A 15,507-nucleotide genomic window follows, 5' to 3' on the forward strand; every position below is an offset into this window, starting at 1 on the left:
AATTGATGGTTGTTTAATTATATAAAAGTATAATTATCTTTTAAAATGAAGTGATACGTGATTGGGAAATGGATTTCATATAATATTTGTAAATAAAAATTATAGGTAATAACACCAACAATAATAATAGATATTTAGATCGAGAAGTGAATTCTTAGATAAATCACTGAAGCAAGGAAATACAATATATAACATATGTTGGAATTGGAATAACTTTGTGATTTTTCTTTGTTATTTATAAATGAAATGTTTATTCAAAATTCATGTTCTTATTTTTGCCAGACCAAGCAAATCCCTCGTGCAAGGTTATCTAGAGCAATAAACCACTGTTATGACATACCTCTGCATTAATATGGAACAGTTCACCATAGTCTCAGCTCTGCGCTCTGCGACCATTAAATCCCATCGGTGGCTGAATAGGGTTCAGAAACATGAAATCACCTTCTGGTCTCATTCATGCCCTATAGACAATCAATGGTTGTTCCTCACCATTGAGCATTAAGCACACTACCAAACCCAACGAATTTGAATATATAAAAGAAACATGAATCTATAAACAACAATAACTCCAAAAATATCACATTACCATCCAATCCCAACAAGGTAAATTTAGCAACTCATGATAAGATCTTATAGTAATAGTTCAAGATGACAAGCTAAACATAAGAAACATTGATTCTTGAATCTTTTTATCAGCTTGACCATAGGTTTTCCTCCTCCATAGATTGGTCTTCACTTCTTTAGAGGCTTTTGTTAGAATGTATGGCTTTAAACTAGAGGGGGGGGGTGAATGGTTTAAAGAGGGTTTTCGCAAACTTTTAAGTCTAGAATGAAATCACTTCGAGAAAAGCTTGAATCAGAATTCAGTTTGCCAAAACACAAAGCAAATAAGCACAACACCAGAAAAACAATCGGTTGTTTCGCAGAAAAACAATCGGTTGTTTCGCAGAAAAACAATCGGTTGTTTCGCATAAACAATCGGTTGTTTATACCAGTTCACAAATATAAAAACTGAATTTAAAGAGATTAAGGATAAAGAGAATGCACACAGAGATTTATATTGGTTCACTCTCAACCCAGAGCTATATCCAGTCTTCCCAGAAACCACTGGGGAATCCACTAAGCAATCAACCCTAGATTACTTACAACACAACCAAAGAAGTGACATTGATCCCCTCAAGACACACACTTCCTTTGGCTTCAGCACAACACCACTAAGAATGCTGATCCTGTTCCCTTTAAGAACACACAACACTTCTCAGCAATACACACAGAGTTTCTTTCAAAGTACAAAGGATTACACTTGTTACAGAACAAATCTGAAATCAATACAAGATGAAAATCCTATCTCACACTCTTTGATCAATGCAATCTCTAAGCAATTCTCAACTTTTCAAAAGCTCATTCTGTTAAAAAACTCAAATATGTTTTTCTGTATATTAAAACAAAGTTGTTGTTTGTTACATAATCTTAACAAACTATTCATTGCATTTAAAGATTGGTCAAAGCATTAAAAACTGGAGCGTAAACAGTTAGAAAAACATTTAATGCTCAGTCAAAGCACAAAACAGTTTTCTGTTATGGTCCCAAAACAAACAATCGGTTGTTTCCACGAATCAATCGGTTGTTTTGGTTTGACAACAAGTCAACCATCAAAAACAGTTTTCAACCTTTCTAAAAACACCTAAGTATAAAACAATCGGTTATTTTGACAAAACAACAAGTTGTTTTTCACTTAGTTTGAAAAACACTTTTCAATTAAAAGGTTTGAGAATGCTTATGCTTTGGATTCAATCAAGAGTGGATATACACAATTAATCTACCCCAGATCCTATCTAAAGACAGCTCAACAACAACAAGCACATCCAGCCTTTCATCAACCTTTAAAAGGTTTGGATTATTCAAAGCGTGAACACACTTGGTTCAACAACTTTGACCTTCTTAGTCTAATTGGATTTTGAAGTTCAAATTCTTTGAGCCTAAACCAACAAAACCTCTCTATCTAATCCTCTATAAGGATATCACTTTATCCTTTCTAACGTAAGTTTCTGAATGCCTCTTTATTTCTCTTGATTTATGAAGACCACTTTGATGTGAGTTGATTTTATAATTACACATATTTTTATAGGTTTCACTTGGATTAGGAATTAAATTGACAATTATGGGTGATGACTTAGTGAAGATCGCCACTGGACACGAACTTAACCAAGTGGTTAAGTAAGTGTGAATGTTCTCTTCAAAGAAAAAAGGGAAAAAGAATCACACAAGGAATGATAATGCAAGAGGAAAATTTAGAAATTAAAAGATACTACTAGACTAGGAGTTTGCGGAAAGAAAAAAGAGAAATTTAGAGACTAAGAAGGAAGAACTTAGATGGTTAAAGACTTCCATGGAGGTGGAGAGATGAAGGAGTCACACCACTTGGAGGAGGAGGAAACCAAGATAAGTGATGAAGGGAGTCACAACTTGGAGCATCTTTGCTAAGATAAGACTAAAAAAAACTAGATACTTAGAAATTCACCGAGGTAGATTTTTTTTACTCGAAATGTGTTGTGAATTATAAGAGGTAAGACCACCTATTTATAGCATGAGGTGCCATGAGCTTAGTGTGTGGAGGGAAATTCAAAATTAAAATTAAACATGTTTAGGATCCTAATTCCTTGCCACTAAAAGTGGACCTAAGAGGGTCATGTTTTTCACATTTAAGCATGTGCTTAATATGGAAAGTTTGACCACATGTGCTCCTTTTCTTAGGGTTTCTAGAAGCCTAAGGTAGGTTATTTTTCTTGGGCCACTGTGAGACCAATTTATTACATTTAATCATGTCTTATAAAAAGACTAAAAGAAAGATCAGGTGTTCTTTTCCTGAAGATCCTCTAAGAAATAATGGGATGTGCTTGATCAAGCCTTGAGTTTTGTGTCATGTTCTTGGTCATTCTCTAAAGTGAGTTGATTTTATAATTGCACATTTTTAGAGGTTTTTACTTGGATTATGATTTTTGATTAGCAAGATATGGTGAAACTTAGTGAAGATTGCCACTGGACACGATCTTAACCAAGTGGTTAAATTAGTGGAAAGATTATCTTCAAAAGAGCAAAAGAAAACACAATTACTATGATGATGATGATGATGAACACGAAATTAAAGCAAGACAAAGGGAAAAAGAAGACCGAATTGAAAAGAAGATAAATGAACAACAATGAAGGAAAGCATAATGGCGGAATAATGAAAGGAAAAGAGGGAAAAATTTAAAGAAGCTTATGAAGTGGAGAAATGGAGTTGAATCACGCCATTTGGGGGAGGGAGCTCCAAGATGAGTGAGGGATGAGTTGTCACTTGAAGCAATCTCTGCCCAAGAGAAAACTTAGAGAAAAAAAAGAGAAGAACACTTAGGAAATCACTCTGATAGAGTTTCTTTACTCAAAATTCAATGACCCATTACAAAAGGGGAGACACTCTATTTATTGATATGAGTGCCTTGGAGAGTAAGAGAGGAAGGAGAGGGGCGACTCATGACTAGATGCTTATAGAATCTAGGTCTAGCCTCACTATGTCTCACAGATGGAGGAGTAACCTTCTAGAAACTAGGTTAAGATGTCCTTTCTAGAAACAAGATCAATGAGTGAATCACATGGGCGGCACATGAAGGGAAACCTTTTAGAAACTAGGTTTTCTAGAGACCTAAGCTAGAGTTTTTATACTTGGGCCAGTGTGAGCCCAATTTATTACAATTTAATCTTGTCTTAAAAATACTAGAAGGAAGAATGATTGATATTCTGGTCCGTGCCCGATTTTTCTTTTCCTAAGGATCTTCTGATGGATGGTGATTGACCTAACCTTGAATAGTCCTTTGTGCTCATGGTCATATTCTTATAAAGTTGGGTCATATCAGGCCCTCGAGGTATGAAAGAATTCGTCATAGAACTCCTGTAGATAATATAGTTAGTTTGTTCACATAAAAGATAGAAAGGTTTCGAAAGGTTTGAAGTAAATCAAACTGATGAGCGTTGAGCCTTTGAAGTTCTTGTGTATTAGTTCTATATACATGTCGTGTTTGTAGAGATTGTTTAGGGAGAAAGTGAATTTGATGTGTAACCTTTGGGCTTCGAGCCCTTTTTGGGCTTTTGAGGATTTCGAGAATTTTGGCTTGGTAGAGATTGACTTCAAGTCTGACCTAGTGAATTTACCTTCATTAAGCATGAAAAATTCTTTTGGCTTTGAATCCATTCCAAGCCAAGCCCAAGCCAATTTGGTCTTTTTTAACCTTGAATAAACCTTTTTAGCTCCAAGCCCTTTTCTGAGAAAATTTGGGCTTCTTCATCATGAAGGACTCTTTTCACTCAGCGACTCATAGATTCACTTAGGCTTTTATACTTTGGATTTCTTTCATTCCTGTAGCCTCAGTCCGCTCAACTTATGTTCGTGTGCTAAACAAATTGGCTCCTTTTCTCCATCCTTGTTTGCTTGTTTTTTTTACATTTTTTTGTAAGAATTCTGCAAATTTCTTCTTTTCCTCTTTGTCTTCATGTGCTGCTGGAGTTGGAAGGTTCTTGGCATGTTTTTTTTTTTTTTTTTTAAAGTATTTATACATATTATACACAAATTACATGCCTATTGAACTATGGATTTTACTACAATTTAGCACTTATTAAGTGTCTAGTATGAGGAAGACAATGAACATTGTTGTAAAGTGGGGATTCGGTATAGAAATGTACAAACCTCAACGTTTAACTTCATTTACTTAAAGGAACTATTTGAAATTACAAATATATGTTTAGGACCTAAAAACTTCAGTAAAAGTGTTTCCTATTCGAGCGTCTATTATATTGAAGAAGGAATAACGTGAAAAATTACTACAGTTGATTGAATGAAGAACAATTAAAAATAAAAATTTCTTATTTAAGAAATTAAAAAAAATTTGAATTACCTCACATGTTCGTGACACAAAAAAAATCAATCAGAGAAAGAGTTACCATTTTGACCATGTAACGGATACTTGAAGAAAGAGAATACATGAAGCTTTAGTGGTCACATTTTATAAGGCTACTTAAAGACCTTGAAGATGAAGAACTCAACAATAACAAATATACGAGAAGTGTTCATAGTGAAGCCTAACATACGAGAAGTGTAGAAAAATGCCATTGTCAAGTGATATATTGTTGTGTGGAAAAGTTGTCCATATATAGTTTCTCTCTCCTATTGTAGAGCATCTAGAAACTTGGATTATGTTCTGACCCATTGTAAATCCTTCACTCTATGAAGTATAACCTGCAAGATTTCATTGTTATCTCTATAACGAGTGTTTTCTCATATCATTGAGAGGTATTGATCTTAGGGGGAGATTAAGACTGATTTTCTTGTAAAGGTGTTGAATACTTGTGTGCCTCGAGAGGTTTTGAATACTTGTGTTAGTGAAAACTCTTTAAGCGGGTTTCTTAAGGGGACTAGATGATGTAAAACATCAAGCCTCTAAACCTTTGTCTAAGAAGATAGAAGATGATGGGGGCCTTAATGAAGTGATTGTAGAGTCTTTATCTTCTTCTTAGCCTTGTAAATACTGTATAGAGTAGTTAAGAATTATTATTGTGCCTTGTATTTTGGACCAAGAAAAGTAAGGTATAAATAGGAAAATAGGCAATGATTGCATGAAGAAGGTCCACATGTCCTCTCCTCAATGGAGATAATTTTCCTCCAATGAAGACATGCCATTTGTGACTCTCCAAATGTAGAAGATTTGTGCCAATAAGGAGGTCACACTTGTCACACTCTCATTTGAGAGGATTTGAGAAACTTTTTCCTAGAAATAGGAGTCTCTTGTACATGTATTTTCATCTTTGATTTGAGTAAAGAATTGTTGTCCAATTTTTGAGACACTTCTACTTGTCGATGTTCTCTCTAGAGTTGTCTTTTTGCTAGACAAATTGTTGTACTTCTTCTAGTAGTGTTGGCCCAACCTCACTCTAGAAACTAAATGTTAGCCTAACCTCACTTAGATTCAAGTCCTAATTTTCATCTCCTCTTGAAATTTTCTACATATCGTACATGCTTATGCTATCATTAATCTTCCGTTGAAGAAATACAAATAAAAAACATTGAAGATGAATATTTACACATGAGGATGCAAAGTTAGATTGCATCATAGGATAATTAAAGCTTAGGTTTCACATATAAGTAGCTTCTTCTTCAAAAAAGAGTTCTAATTTTCGTGTTGTTAGTATTTTCCCTCATTGTCTTGAACATGTTTATTGATTGAATATGTGTTTTTCTATTTTTGTTCGGTTCAAATTCATTGTTGTTACTTAAACTTTCATGGATGTGCTTTTAGGTGTTCTTATGTTCATATTAATGTGTTTTTTTTATTTGTCTTGAGTTTTCTATAAATTTGTTGGGTGAAATTTTCTTATACTTGAATCATTTTGATTTTATAATCATATAAGTTTTGTCAAGAGTTATTTTCAGTTATAAAATTGTCATAAACTCCATTAGCTGAAATTTGGATTTTCTTTTTTTAAATTTCTACATAGATTAGAGCTCTTGTGCTTTTATTTTTCATTTTTGAATTCTTAAATTGCTACTAGATCAGTAGAAATTTTCTTTAGAGTTAGGTTTCCCTTATTTTTTCTTGAAATTTCACTTTAAAAAATTTCTGAAAATGTTTCTGAAATTTTTTCGTGGAGCAAAAAGCAGAAAATAGAGGTGAGAATATCAATTGGATCTGTTTGTGAAATTTCATTAGGTCTGTGGTGAAAAGAAATTTCCAATCGTGTGAACAGTAATCCAAAGCTGTTTTCGAATTTCATGACAATTGTCGGTTTCATGTTCATCATCTACAGTGAGTTTTAGGGCATTATTTTTGTAAGAATTCATCTCATTGGTAAAATTGAATTTTGTTGATCTGATAATAGACCCAAATTGGGGAAGTTTTCAATTTGTACACTGTTATATGGAGAATTTGTTCTCGGGAAATTGCTGAATAGCATGAGAACAATTTCACCAATTGAAAAGTTTTATTTTGTTGATGTGGTATTGTGAATGACTGATTAAATGGCAGCGCTGAATTGGAATTGACTTAACAACAATTTAGTTTATTCAAATTTGGTGTTTCAGGAGTGCAATTAGTGATGTTTGAAATTGGAGAATTGTGGCACGTAACAGTAATTAGTGTGCAGTGATTTATTTCTGGTGGAAACTTGAAACATTCGAGCAATTAAAGCTGGGGTCCGCAATAATTCTGCACGTTAAAATCAGCATTTGGTATTGGACTCTTTCTTCCCACACCTCCATACCTTCTTCTGCCACCCCCATACTAAATGTAAAAATACCGTTTCCTCCTTTTTTGTGCCACCTCCATATATAATCCGGAACCTGTTTTTGGATGCGGAAGTGTTCTTGATATTTTTAAAATCCGGAACTCTTTTTTGCATTTGAAATAAGCCTATGGATTATGTAATCAGGATATATTCTAGATTACATGAAAGTCAATTTCATATTTAGAAAAGACTTCCGGATTATGTAATCCGGAAGCTAATCACACATCTGATAAAAAGACTTCCAGATTACATAATCCAGAAGCTAATCTTATGTATAGAAAAGACTTCTGGATTATGTAATCTAGAAGCTAATCACAAAAGGCTTCTGGATTACATAATCCAGAAGCTAATTCTGGATCTAGAAAAGGACTTCCAGATTATGTAATTCGGAATATTAAAAAAGGGTGTTTTTGGAATATAAAAAACATATGGGGGTGACACAAGAAGATATGGAGGTAAGGTATGGAGGTGTAGGAAGAAGCAGCCTTGGTATTGAATCATTTGGAGTCCAGTTGTGTCTTACTATCAATTGGGCTTTCTATAAATTGGGTTGCACAGTTGTGCATAGTTGAAGAATTTGGCCCATCTTTTGATTCTTTATTTTTAATGTTTATATAGTGCAATTCTCCACAAAATTCATTTGTGTGTCTACTGTTATTATAAGTTTTAATTTCTTATTTTTGAGTCTTTAAAATTACTCTTTGAAGTTGTACAATTCCTAATCTCTTGAGTTTAACTTTCTTAATTTTGAGTTTTTGTTGATTTTAAATTGTCTTAACCTTTTGAGATGAAAATTATCTTTTAATTGTGATATTTGAAAAATGTTCACTAACATTGCTATGTAGCATTTTGGAGAAGAAAAAAAAATCAAGCTAAGAAGCATCACTCTTTAGAAAATCAACAAGTATAAGTTGAGAAGGAAGATTGATAAACATTTGAGAGGGAGATTTGACAAGCTACAAAGATCAAATATCAAAATTTATTTTTTGTAAAATCATATTGTTACAAAACTTTGTGTTTTTTCTTCATTTGTAATTTTGCTTGCTTTGTGTTTGGCAAAATGCTATTAAAGCAATCCCAAAGTTAAACATTGTAATGGTAAGCGCTTAGTCTTGTGGAAATTTGTCAAGGGGCTCAAAGTGTCACTTGCATTTTCACTTAGGAAATGTGTCTAGTTTACTTTTCACTTGCCTTTACTTTGCTTTTACTCTTTTATCTGTTTCATTTCTTTAATTATTGTTGCTTTATAAGTCCCTGTGGTATTAGAAGAGTCTTCTTTCTTGTTTAGTAAATACTAGACTTTCCTTTGGTCTATTAGGTTTCCATTTTCATTACACACGAACACTTGTAGATCTTAAAATTTGTTTTGGAAATTATTTGAAGGAACATTTGTAAGGACTATCTAAGGTAAAATTTGTCTAGGAAAGACTTGGTATTTAAGTAGTCCTAGTGACACGCCTCTCTTTCCTAAGAGTGAACTTTGGATACAATTTTACCTTTGAACCTTTGATTAATTTCTAGCAAAAAGAAAAACCTATTTATGAAAATATTTTATCACTCTTTGTTGAATTAAACCTCTATAAAAATATTTTAGTTTTCACTCAACAATAAGTGGCACTCTCTATTAGAATTGATGACTTAAACAAGAGGGGTGTGGGGGGGGGGGGGGGGGTGAATTGTTTCTAAAAGATTTTCGCAATTACTTTACTTTAGAATGAATCTTTAACAATCAACTTAGATAAGCATTCCAGAAAGTCAATCTAACAGAAACATATATAAGAGTTTCAATCGGTTAAAACACGATTTAACCGGTTGCTTATGGTAGTGAAAATATCAAACAGTTAAAGAATTGAGAGAGAGAGATATACACACACAAGGTTTATACTGGTTCACTCAATCCCTAAGCTACATACAGTCCTCAGTCAAACCATTGAGTTTTCCACTATGTAACCAAACACAAATTACAAACACCAACAAATAGGTGATCCTAAAACCACAAGACCTACTGACCCTCTTTGCACACAACACACACCTCAAGCCAGAATCACACTGACTTTACAGGATTTTTTACAAACACGTTTACAGAATGTAATACGAACAATTACAAAAAACTAAGACAGGGTAGGAAACACCTGGAATAACAGTAAACCAGAAGAAGCTCTATGATCAGTTCTTGAATCACAGGAAAGCTCAAAAACAATCTTGCTAAACTTGAAAAACTCCTTTTCACAAAAAGATTGTAATATCTCTTTTTGATCTCAAATCAGAGTGTAAAACTTCTATATTTCTCTTGTATGAAACTTTTGAAAGAAGGCTATATTTATAACCTTTGAAAAACTACCGTTTAAGGCAGATTTGAACAACAGAATCAGTTAAAATAAGTTTTCAAAAAACTGTTATGAAAACTTACTTTTAATCGGTTGAAACCACGATATAACCGGTTGAATGGTTTCAGCAGTTACACAATTGATTCAAAAAACAGTTTCAAAACTCCTTTGCCAGCTAAGTGACAAACAACCGATTGTCTCAAAACTTTAATCGGTTGTTTTTCCCTTTGCATGGAAAAAACACATAGTTCTTTAAAACAGATTGAAACAAGCTTTCTGTAGGAATCAAGACTGAGCTTACAAAGATTCTAAACCCCATAACTAAACCTAAACCTAAAACACAACACAACTTCAGGTTCCATGAGGATTTGATACACCAAAGCTTCCCATATTCAACACTCTCATCATTCCTCTAATGTGCAGGGTAGTAATAGGGATCTTAGAGAGGGACATTATTGGAGAGACAAGGTAATAATGTATAAAGAAAATTTGGAGAAACAAGATGAATTTGAAGAACTGAAGGATATGCTTTAATGATTAATGAGAAATCAAGAAAAACCTAAGAAGTGCAAAAATAAAGAGGGTATATATAGGAAAAGAGAACATCATAAAGACCCTCATTTCCAAAGAGAAGAAGGGGTGTGTAGTAATATTTTTGCTATAATAATTTCTATCAACCACCTTCTAAACAACATCTGGAGCCTATAAGTTCCTTTTATTTTACAAATCCTAAAGTATACATTCCCTATTTTAATGGAAATGAAAATGTTGAGGCACATTTGGAATGGAAGACAAAGGTTGATCAAATTTTTGAAAACCACCAAGTGTATGAATATAGAAAAATATCCATGGCTACTTTTACTTTTTAAGATTTTGCCTTGTCTTGGTGTAGACAAAGGCAATATGGTGTTTCAATTGGGAGAAAATTAAAAATAATGAAATGGCATGAGTTGAAGGCATGTATGAGAAGAAAATTTGTTCTGCCTTCATATGAGAGAAACAAAAATATTAGAGAACAATTGAAAGAGCTTGTAAAAATAGGAAGAAAATTTATAGATGAATAAAAACAATATGTTTGAAGAGAAAAATAATTTAGAGAAAAACCACTAGTTCTTATTTCTTTATTGTTTTCTTTTGTTATAAATTTCTTTTAATAAAGAAACTTAGCTAACGTTTGTTTGATGTTTATTGTAGATTGATATTTGATCCTGGAGGAAAATAACAAATACATAGAGGTTGCTATCCTTATGTTGTTGAACAAGGTGCTTTGATGTCTCCAAATCCAAGAGGAGTGCTTGAAGACCTTGCTGCTGGTTGTGTGTGTGTGTGTGTCTAGAAGTATTTGAATTTGTTAATCCACTATTTATGATGATCCAAGGTTAATTGAATCTTAATCCTTTTGAAAAAGATGTGTTTTCTAAAGAGTGTGAAATTCAACTTGTTGAAATGTTGATTTAATCGATTGTTTTACAGTTAGTGGATTTTGAAAAGGATTTAAAAAGCTTGACTTTGTTGTCAAACCAATTCAACTGGTTCTTTCGGGAATTCAACTGGTTCTTTCGAGAATTCAACTGGTTTTTTTTCTGAAAACCTTAACAAAATTCTGTTAAGCTGTACCAATCTGTTTTAAATGATTCAAATTGTTTTTGGTTCTTGAATTAAATGCTTTGACTATCTGATTGGAGTATAAAAAGGTTGTTTTACGCTTCTGGTCATTAACTAAGAGAGATCAATCAATCAAAATCAGTTTTCAAGATTCAAAGTGCTTTTGGATAATCTCAAAGTGTGGAATAGGATTGTCTTGTATTTCTAAATTGTAATCTTTGATTTTACCTAGGTATATTCTATTCCCTTCTTCCTTAATCATTGTATTTTGTGTGATTTGGTGTGGTGCAGTTTAAGAGGGTTGTTATGAAAACTGTGTGGTTTGCCAAAGAGTGGTGTGTGTTATTGAGGGGTTCAAGATCATCACTCTTGGTGTGTGTTGTGTAATCTAGGTTTGATTACATAGTGATTTCTCAGTGGCTAGTTGAGGACTGGATGTAGCTCTTGGTTAAGAGTGAACTAGTATAAACATCTTCTTTGAATCTCTCTATCCTCACACTCATTAAACTTCTTTAGCTTTGATTTTCTAAATGACTGGCATAAACAACCGGTTGTTTTTCAAAAACAACATGTTGATTTTTTGGAATCAAACTAAAAATAATTTTCTTTTTGGCTGAACAGTTTTCTAATGGATTGATTCTTCATAGTCTTTCACTCAACCTTCAATATTTGCGAAAATCTTTCAAAAAGAATTCACCTCCTCTTATTTAGGGCCTATAATTCTAACAATTGGCATCATGAGTCGAGTTCTTGAAAGTCATTCAAGTTTTTGATCCTAAAACCTTTTTCAAATGGCTGAAAAACTCGCTTTTGGGGAGGGTGCTTCATTAAACAGGTCACCTCTATTTTGTGGTATTTATTATCAGTTTTGGAAGGTCAGAATGAAAATCTTCGTGGAATCAATTGATAGAGGAATCTGAGATGCTATTGTAAATGACCCTTTTGTTCCTAAATATGAAAAGATGATGTTTTCATTGAGAGTGAAAGCAAAAGAGCTTAATATGATTGTATTGCTAAAAACATCATCACATTTGCTCTAAATTTCGATGAGTTTTTCAGGGTCTCACAATTTGCTTCAGTAAAAGAGAAGTGAGACATTCTTCAGGTTACCCATCAAGGCACCATTGATGTGAAGAGAGCAAGGAAGCATGCTCTGATTCAGGAATATCTGATATTAAGGATGCTGAAAGGGGAAACAATTGCTGATGTGCAAAAGAGATTCACCCACATTGTAAACCACCTCATCAGCCTTGGAAAGATATTCAAAATGGATAAACTAAACATCAAGATCCTCAAATGCTTGGATAAATCTTGGCAACCTAAAGTTACTGCAATTTCTGAATCCTAGGATTTGACAACCTTTACCATAACCTCCTTGTTTTGTAAGCTAAGGGAGCATGAACTTGAGATGAACCGAATGAATGACAAAAACATGAAGAGAAGCATGTGAGGATCATTGCTTTGAAAGCTGTTGGTCATAAAGATGGTCAAGAATCAAGTGAGGGCAGTGATGGTGAAACTCTCAACTTGCTAACCAAAAAATTGAGCAAGTTCTTGAAAAAGAACAACAAGGACAAGAACTAATCTTCAAATAGGTATAACAGTAAGAAACCCAACGATTTCAATTCTACAAATTATACCTGTTTTGGATGTGGTAAACAAGGTTATATCAAGGCCGATTGTCCCAACAATGAAAGCAAGGAGAGAGGAGCAAACAAGAAATTTGAGAAGAAGGGAAAAGTTAAAAAAGCCTACATTGTTTGGCAAGATAATGATGTTTCTTCCTCTAGCTCATCATCAAATGGAGATGAAGAGGAAAATGTGTTTAGGAACAAGTAGTGTAAGTTCCGACACTTCTATAAACTTTGAAAATTACAGCCAAATTCTTGATGCTTTTAAAGAAACTCACGAAGAAGCTAATAGGCTGGCCCTTTTGAATAACCGGTTGAAAGGCTTGAATAATTGGTTGTGTACTGGCCAGACCTCGGACATCGGCTGAAGAAGAGTTCGACATCGGACCTCGGTGGTCTGACATTAATAATGGGCCACGTAAGTTGGGCCCCACAAACAGTATGAGTTAACACCCAGATACCAGAAAGACATAAAATCATGAAAGGATCATGCTTAGGGTGTGTATAGTACATTCGAGTACGACACAAGCAAGTGTTCCCTGGAGGCGCTAAAACTCGTAAGGGTTAGGGTTTCTAGGGAAAGACTGCATGCATGACACGTGAATAATTAGGGTACCCACAGAACAAATGGCGCCGCAGTGCTGGTACATGAGTTGGTACCCGGGCGACCCTACTGTTAGAAAGATTACACTTCAGAAGAGACAAGTCTTGTGCCGTGGCTGCACTAAGCTTGTGCAACACGTCACAAGATGCCTCACCAGTAACCCTAATTCCACTAAAGGAAAGATCTTTGTGGTATAGGGAGTTGACCTAGATACAACCTATATAAAGGGTGGTAAGAACCCTAGAAAAGGTACACCGTTTCTAAGACTGAAACTGCTTTACATACTTACTATTTCTTAGCCCAGTACTGACTTGATCGTCGGAGTGCAATCAATAGGTAGGGCCCCCTCTGTTTCAATGGAGCCACTCTTAGCTACCTAAGGAGAGAGCGGAAACCACTAGGAGATAGAAGGAGCCACCATCTGCCTTTGAGGTCAACGACGGATGAGTCAACCGGCGAGAACATTTGGCGCCTACCGTGGGCCGATAAAACTAGGTCCCATTCACAATTGTGTTGAGAGCCACCCAGCAACATGAGGAACACAAGGCAAGGATCAGTTGTGCCAGAAGGAGGGGACAACGTCACCATGCAACAACTCATGGAGACCATACGTGCCCTTCAACAGGCGGTAGCAGCGTCCAGAGTTGATCAGGACCGCTTCCAGGTCAACCCATGAAGAGTTACGCAGAACCAATGAGGAGCTGCCCAGGAGTTTGCAGCACGTGGGGGAACGTACGGTTAGGGCTCACCCCATGCCATTCTCTCCAGCGATCATAGACACTGTGATATTAGCCACATTCATGGGCCCGAAGCCACATTCAAAATCCAGAGGCCCATATCACAAGTTTCCACACCTAGATGATGCTTTCAGGAGGCTCCGACGCCATGCACTATAAGCTGTTCATGAGTACGCTACCAGACACAGCGTTGGACTGATTCGTCAGTCTCCCTAACGGACACATTACTTCATTCGATCAATTCTCAACCTTGTTCAAAGAATAGTACATTGTCAACCGGGTTCCCTCTCTAGTCTCTTACGATCTTTTTGACGTAAAGCAATACCAGGGAGAGTCATTGAAATATTTCTTAAACAGATTCGGGGCACAGGTCGTGAAGCTGCACACCAAGGACAAAGACATGACAGTGCATGCCTTTAGGAAAGGAGTGTTGCTAGGACCCTTCAGTGATTCACTGATAAGGTGCCGCCCCAGGACATTTTGCGAGATTAGACGTCGAGCTGTGGCCCACATCATAGTAGAAGGAGAGGTCATAGAAAAACGCGGTAGCGTTGGCCCTGTCCGACCTCGGGGAACTGGTCGTCCTCAGCCCATGAGGGTACATGAGGCCACGATGGAGAAGAAAGCCCCGGGAGCACAACCACCGTACGAAGCAAGGAAGCCCCAGACCAGGGCATGTACGAGAGAAAACGGTCCCACCAGACACAGTTTTCGGGTGGACCTTAAGGAGCTGATCGCCATCCCCAACGTGGCCGACAGATTAAAGTCTCCACGGAAGACCAATTAGAGGTTAGGGCCTAGCAAAATCGCCTGGTGTGAGTTCCATCAAACCTTTGGCCACAACCTGCGCAACTGTCTGGCGTTGGGATTCCAGTTAGATGAACTGGTAGGGAACGACTTCTTAGAGGACTACCTGCAAGAGACATAGGGGGCCCTGATGTTAGCGGCCCCAGCGGGGGATCAGGGGCACGAGGTGCCCATTCATGGAGAGATCAACACCATCGCTGGAGGATTCTCAGGAGGAGGGTGTACCGTCTCCAAGCGTAAGAAATACGCCAGGGGAGTGATGATAATAGAAGCACAAGAGTCGGACCAGACGCCCGAGCCCGACCTTGTCTTCACCAAGACTGACTTGCAGGATGTGGTCCCACACGACAATGATGCAGTGATGATCTCAGTGGTGACAATGGGCAGAAAGGTACACCACGTCCTTGTTGACCAGGGAAGCTTGACTGACGTGATGTGATTAAAAAACATATAGAAATGACCAAGGATGCTATACTTGAAGGGTC

The sequence above is a fragment of the Phaseolus vulgaris genome, chromosome 4 (genome assembly GCF_051622355.1).
Source record: "Phaseolus vulgaris cultivar YP4 chromosome 4, ASM5162235v1, whole genome shotgun sequence".
Taxonomy (NCBI): Eukaryota; Viridiplantae; Streptophyta; class Magnoliopsida; order Fabales; family Fabaceae; genus Phaseolus; species Phaseolus vulgaris.